This window comes from Apium graveolens, chromosome 9 (genome assembly GCF_009905375.1).
Source record: "Apium graveolens cultivar Ventura chromosome 9, ASM990537v1, whole genome shotgun sequence".
Taxonomy (NCBI): domain Eukaryota; kingdom Viridiplantae; phylum Streptophyta; class Magnoliopsida; order Apiales; family Apiaceae; genus Apium; species Apium graveolens.
Window position 1 is genome coordinate 130,620,643 of NC_133655.1, and position 7,704 is coordinate 130,628,346.

A 7,704-nucleotide genomic window follows, 5' to 3' on the forward strand; every position below is an offset into this window, starting at 1 on the left:
TTTCAAATTATTGCTCATGTGAAAATGTTCTTCTTAAGTTCTAGTGAAAAATATCACCATTTTTTCATAAGTTATTGTCTCAGTCTTTATATGTGAACATTATCACGGCTGACTCTCGATCATACATAGGACGCCTCTTATCTTGAAACCTTCTTGTTTTAAACAATTTCGAACTTCATTAGTTTGATCTATACTTTCTCATGGTTTAACATGTGCCCCCACTTGGCATCATTATTATTACGTCATACTTCCTTTACCAAAATTTCTATTTGGAGAACTTAAATATTACCTCTCTTCTTATAGAATCTTGAGGGTTATCCTTAAATCATTCCTCCATATGTACAAGGCATATAAAGATACCATTTACTAATACTAGAACCATTGTCTATATAGTTCTAAAAACTTTTTCCATTGTTTTTAAAGGTTTTCGTTACCTTAATCCTTATAATTTCTACTTTTAGAACTCAAAATGTCCCTATTAAGGGTGAAATGGCGCCCTTTCGGCATTCCCCCAGGGTTCATCTCAAGTTATCTATGTTTTATCATCAATTCTAAAAAAAGTACTTACCTTCTTCAATAGATAAATCAAATCATCTACCCCTAATAAGGGTATTTATTCAATCATTCTCACCTTGATGGTTTATATATAGTTTCATGCTAATGTTCCTTTCCAAACTTATATCAATCTATATGGCCTACAAATGATAATAATGGTTAAATATTTTTCTTACATAATTTAGTAATGGTATCAAGGATATTCTGGAAGATATTGGTCGCGTTCAACCTAAATTTCTTATTACTTATTTCTCTTCTTAAAGATACTAAGCTTCCAATAAAATTCTTGCATCATAATTTAGTCCTTTTTCGGAACATGGTCCTGACTTATCTCAATGTAGGACCTTCTTAGATGGGTGACCCGCTCACAACGATAACACGAAATAAATCTCTACCAACTACCGTTACGGTTTAGTATTACACAGTCATCAGAAGGAATGCGAATCTTCCATATCATAATATAACCTTCATGGTTTCACCCAGTCATTACTGTATTCCTTTGGCATAAGTGTTTATAATTGCTCTCTTACAGTTAAAGTGTCGGCCACCTCATTGGCCTTTCCTGATAGTAATAGTTCCTTACAATCAATGTCTTTTGAACCATCTTCAAATAAAATTTCTACCTTATTTCAAATCATTGCTCATGTGAAAATGATCTTCTTAAGTTCTGGTGAAAAATATCACCATTTTTTCATAAGTTATTATCTCAGTCTTTATATATGAACATTATCACGGCTGACTCTCGATCATGCATAGGACTCCTCTTATCTTGAGTCCTTCTTGATTTAAACAGTTTCGACCTTCATTAGTTTGATCTATACTTTCTCATGGTTTAACATGTGCCCCCACTTGGCATCATTATTATTACGTCATATTTCCTTTACCAAAATTTCTATTTGGAGAACTTAAATATTACCTCTCTTCTTTTAGAATCTTGAGGGTTATCCTTAAATCATTCCTCCTGTATTCCATATGTACAGGGCATATAAAGATACCATATACTAATACTAGAACTATTGTCTATATAGTTCTGAAAACTTTCTCCACTGATCTTTAAAGGTTTTTGTTACCTTAATCCTTATAACTCCTACTGTTAGAACTCATAATGTCCCTATTAAGGGTGAAATGCCGCTCTTTCGGCATTCCCCCAGGGTTCATCTCAAGTTATCTATGTTTTATCCTCAATTCTAAAAAAAGTACTTACCTTCTTCAATAGATAAATCAAATCATCTACCCCTGATAAGGGTATCTATTCAATCATTCTCACCTTGATGGTTTATATATAGTTTCATGCTAACGTTCCTTTCCAAACTGAGATCAATCTATATGGCCTCTAAATGATAATAATGGTTAAATATTTTTCTAACAAAATTTAGTAATGGTATCAAGGATATTCTGGAAGATATTGGTCGCGTTCAACGTGAATTTCTTATTACTTATTTCTCTCCTTAAAGATACTAAGCTCCCAATAAAATTCGTGTATCATACTGAAAAATCTTTGACCCTCTCTATAAACTTTGATTGATCATTTGCATTAGTCAAACTATGTCCATTATAGCTTTAAAATTCCAACCTCATATATCTTAGATCGTTGTACTTCTTATTTCCAATTCACGATGGGGACAATCATATGCACACAAGATCTAGTAGTTCCCAAATGGGTTAAAACAGGTGTATTGGTGAAATTGGGTAGAAGGGTGCCTTTGATTATATTAGTGTTTTGCACAGTATTTTTGATGGTCATATTGAAGGTCCTTGCTATCGGTGCTTGATTAGAAGCAACCCCACTTCGGCTTGGTACCGCTGGTCTAATTGCTTTACACTCCTTCTTTAAATGGCCCACATGGCCACACTTGCAACCACACTTGTAACACGTAAGGCTTAAAGGTTTTCTATTAAAAGTGCATATCTGGAAATCGCTCACATAGTGCCCTACTTGTCCACAGTGGAAATAATTTACCCTGGGCATATGACAACCCCCTCTATGCTTTCTCACACATATTTTACAATCTGGAAGTGGGTACCGACTGGGATCCACTGAGCTGCCTGTCGCTCTGGCCAACACTCGATCCTTCCGATCTCGTAGCCTCTGGATTTCTTCTAACTTGGGATGATCGTCCCTTACCAATCTTGTTCGGAAGGTTCCCGCCAGTGGAACTTCCCTTATGACTATCAAGCCTTCTCTTTCTATACTCTCACTCTCTCTTTTCATACCTGCTCACTTCCTTTCTCCATAGTATTATCTTTCTGTACTAGGCATAGACACCCTATTTTGAGTCCATTGGTCCAGCCCCTACTGAAACCTTCTTGCCTTTATCGCTTCAGTATTTATAAATTCTGGCACGAATCTCGATAACTCGGTAAATTTTTCTTCATACTCTGCTACGCTCAAGCTATTCTGCTTCAGTTCTAAAAAATTTAGCTCCATCTTGCCCTCTATGGAACTGGGAAAATATTTCTCCAAAAAAAAACTTGGTAAATCTGGCCCGAGTCATTACTCCATCCTCTTATATATTCTTTCTAGACTCCCACTAATAATTTGCCTCTCCCTTTAGTAAGTAGGTAGCAAAAATAGTTTTATGATTCTCCGCTACCTGCATAATCTCAAAGGACTTCTCTAATTCCTTCAGCTAGGCCCTAGCTACCATAGGGTCGGCTGTTCCCTCAAACTCGGGAGGTTTCAATGATTTAAAGGCTCGAAAGGAATTGGCCATAGTGTGTTAGGGAACAGGTGGTTGTCGCGGGTTTGGGTGGCGATCTAAATTCTGCCTCAACAAGTCCATAAATTGATCCATGGGATTTACTTCCGGGTCACCTTCCTGGTTCCCGGTGTCTTGGTCGTTTTCTTCTTTGTAATGCTCAGTATCATGTTCATTAATATCTTCGGGGGTATCTCCATCTGATACCATCTGGTAACATCCCCAAATCCCGGGTCAGGAATCTGGTTTGTCACGATCAACTTTACAAATCCTTTTTCAAATATTTCCTTTATAATTCTCATCAACACAATTACTCAATCTCGACCCCTTCCTTTTAAACACACACATTTTGTAGTCTCATAGAATGCATCGATACAATACTGAACCATAAAAATACGGTGATTCAACAATTATGATATTCTTCCAAATATCCCTTCTAGATATGCTACTGATCATTACTTATAAATGAAGTATAATCAACAGTCCAATATAGACTTAACCCAAGGTTATAACAATTTATATGATTTAACTTAAACAAAACATGTTAGGATAACTAGTCGCCTCTCAGCTTAATCCTTCACCTCAAGCCAGTCATATGAACTAATAGATATCACCAGCTTCCTTGCTACTCGTCGATGGTATGGCCATATTGCTATCTGTGGGGTTGGAAGATGAAACAACAAGAATGAACAAATAATGCCCAGCAAATTCTACCAGTAACTATCAACTTATAAAAATAGAATATACCTCAACAGGAGTAATAGGGAAAAATAATTAGACCTTTATACCCTTTAGATTGTTCCACAACCTCAACATCTTTCATAAACCTCAAACCATTTTATAATTCTCCAATAGTTCAAGTTACTACATGATAAATTTTGTATTCAATCAATCTTTAATGTATCATTATCCAGCACTTAGTTTGACTATAATTTAAAAACAACAATTACGCATTCCCTCTTTCCACAACAAACATCAGTTTCAAGATGTTACATTACCAAAAAATCTCAAGATATAAAACTATTTATATATTTTGTTCGTTTTCAGCATTTATCGGTGACAATTCAATTTAAAATATTTTAAACATTTCTTTTCCGAGGGACTGGGACTTTCAACCAACTGGATCTGATCAGTCATTTCAATCATGTCCTTCCGAGGAACCTTTTTACTACTATTAGATGGACAAGAACACTTTTCGAACTTGACCCTTATGATGGACAAGAACACTTTTCGAACTTGATCACATCTTTTGGCAGCACATGGGTCAGAAATAAAAATGGCTGGACCGACTAGACACGACCACTTACGCAGAAGTACCGTCTTTCCGATATTCTCAATCCACGGTACTGACATTCATGTTGATTGTTATCTAGTTTTAATAGTATGTTGACCAATCCAGTCGCATCTTCTAGGGCATCATGTATAATGATTCCTGCACTAACCGAGTCCCATGCATTATAAAAGAATCTTTACTTTTCATTTTAATCCATTCATGACATTCCATGTTTCACATTCCACATTTACCTCTCAATCTTTTCTATATCAATCACATCATTCTTATCTCTTTATTCTCATTATTACTGTTATTTATCTCAACAGTCATCACATTAATTGTTATCCATTAAGGAATATTATTAATCAAAGAACATTCTCGATTTGACCAGGAAGCCTTTACCATTGCTAAGTTATTTAATAATCTCTTACTCTCTGATTTAAAATAGTTCTTTTAGAATTCGGCCTTTATTTGGATATTAAATAAGATTCTGTAACCAAAATCTCAAAATAATTATACTAAAGAAAATAAATTTATTAAAATAATTATTTGTTGTCGTTTAGTCTTTATTTACCAAAGTCCATCTTAAATCCTTCATTATTCCCAAAATGTTTCGAAGAATAGATAGATAATGAATTTATGACTACATCATCTTTATGAGTTTAGGTTGTGATAAACTTGTTTGTTATTCTCCTTCTGGTATTTAATAAGATTAAATACTTCAAACTCTGATAACTGAGAAAGGAATAATATACAATCGTATAATATTCAAAGGAAAAATCTTCGAACTAAGATGACTACTGTCAGAAGAAAGGTCGGCTTCCGGTCGACATAACGAGAACATAAATAATTAGCTAATAACTTTCTCGTCCATTTGAATCCACTTCACTTAATTACTCTTCCCTATTCCAGGGATTCACAAGTCCTTATACATACATATCTTAGGGGAGTCGTTCATATCTCGAAAAAATTCTCAACTAATATCTAGTCTATGCATATATATATATATGAACACTTTATAATGAACAGTATCATAAAGTCGAGAAGTTAACAGTTAAAGGATAGAAGTCTTGCCTCAATGATGCGAATGCAAATGCAACGGCAATTGCGAATATGACTGTGAGGGTCCTGGGTTGGTACTATAACCTATGAACAATATCATATAACTAGGGATTAGTCCTCAATCGCTTAAGAAACTGAGCTTTACTCATGCAAATCCTAACTCTCGCTTCTACGCTTAAGGATTAACATTAGTCGCTCGAGTACCCTTGGCTCCACAATTTTTATAAAATTGTCGCTAAATATTTTAAGGCAAATCATTCACAAGGACCTTACTAAATGCCTAATATTCTTTACATAATTGTTTCGTCTTCCGATAAGTCATTTAGGGGCCATAAACATGGTCTCAAAGTTACTCGCGGGGTAGGGGTTCATTCACGAAAGGTCGTTACTTAAAACGGTCGTTGCTCCTAAATCGTAAATCGGATTTAAGTGAACCACATATCAAAATGAAGCTTGAAACATTAAATATCTAATAATGGAAATGGTGAGTTCATAAGAGAAGGTGTTAGGGTTCAAAAGTTATGTACAAAATAGTCTCTAGTAAAACGGGCATTACGACGGTTACAAACTAACGATTTCCCGGTTTTCATTATGTTAAAACCTCTTAAAGCCAAGCAAATTAACAATACCACTATCTTTACAATATAATCCATTCATATTATATCAATAACATGCCACCAACAAACATCCATCAAGATCTAACCATTTATACTCCAAACTCCATAAACAAGCATGTTCTTGAACATAACTTAGGACTTCACTTAAAACTTAATCATAGTAAAAGGGTGGATAAGTGGTATACCTTCCTTGAATCCTTAAACACACTAACAAAAGCTTTTAATCCTTAAGAGAGCCTTGATCTATATTTATCATGTTTAAACTTGCAAAGGAGTTCAAGAAATAAGTTAGAATTTTCGGAGTTACCATTAGTCCGCTTGAAAGAAATGAAAAAATGAGAGTTTTATCATGCTTATCTGGATGAGTTTTGTGAATAAGAGTTATAGGAAATCTCAATACCTTTCCAAAGATATATAAAACATAATATTTGAGTAAGAATCGAAGGAGATAGAGAAGTTTTAAGGTGCTGCCTTTATTTTGGCCTAGAGCAAGGGTGGAGAAGGAAGAAGATGAAATGCTTTGTTGCTTGCCTTGGGAAATGAACTAACTCACTTGGTTGTTAATACCTTGGTGGGTAAGTGTTTAAAACACTTGGATGATATTCATTCTTGAATAAATATCTACTTGATTTGTTTACATCATCTTGATGATCTCATTTCCATGCCACATGTCTTCGTCTCATGGTTTGATGATGTCACCTTGTTTCTAGTCCACTTGTTCAATCCCCTTTGCTTCTTATACAAGCTTGTTCCTTGATCATTTATTTGTTTTATAGTTCTTTTAACTCTCATTCTCGTTGATCATTTGAGGGATCATATTTGGGATCTTATTACTTGGGTTTCACTAATCCTTTCTTAATATATCATATTCCTTTAATGATCCTCTGTTATAATCCTTGAATTGAATTCCTTTTAATCATGTTACCTTATACTTTATTCCTTCGTTGTCTGGTGGATTTTCGGGAAAAATCAAAGTGTTCGAATTCGAATTCTGACGACTTTTACATATACTCATTTACTTTATGGAATACTAATACGATCTCAGAATTTCCATAACAGTACTCCTAAATAGTGTGGTCTCATAATTTTCTTAATCAGCACAATCAGCAAAAAGTTACTATTCATCAGGGTTTTAAAAAATCCAAAAATTGGGGTTACTACGATAACGACAAGTCATTCTACTTGTAGAGAACTGGAGACCTCAACAAGTCATTAACACATGTAGAGAACTCAAGATATCGATAAGTCATATATTTATCGATATGTGATATCTATGCAGAACAAAAGATATCTCGACAAACTGAAAGGAATATGTCCTAAGTCCAATCATGTATGAGAATTTAGGAATAACTTTTATGTAATCTGTTTTGATTTCATTGATATTAATAAAAGACTTGTTTTGTTTTTATTACGGGCTTTATCTATTTAAGTGTTTAAATAAGATATACCATAGTTTAGAGTAAAGCTTTTATGGATTATGATGAGATCATAATAGTGA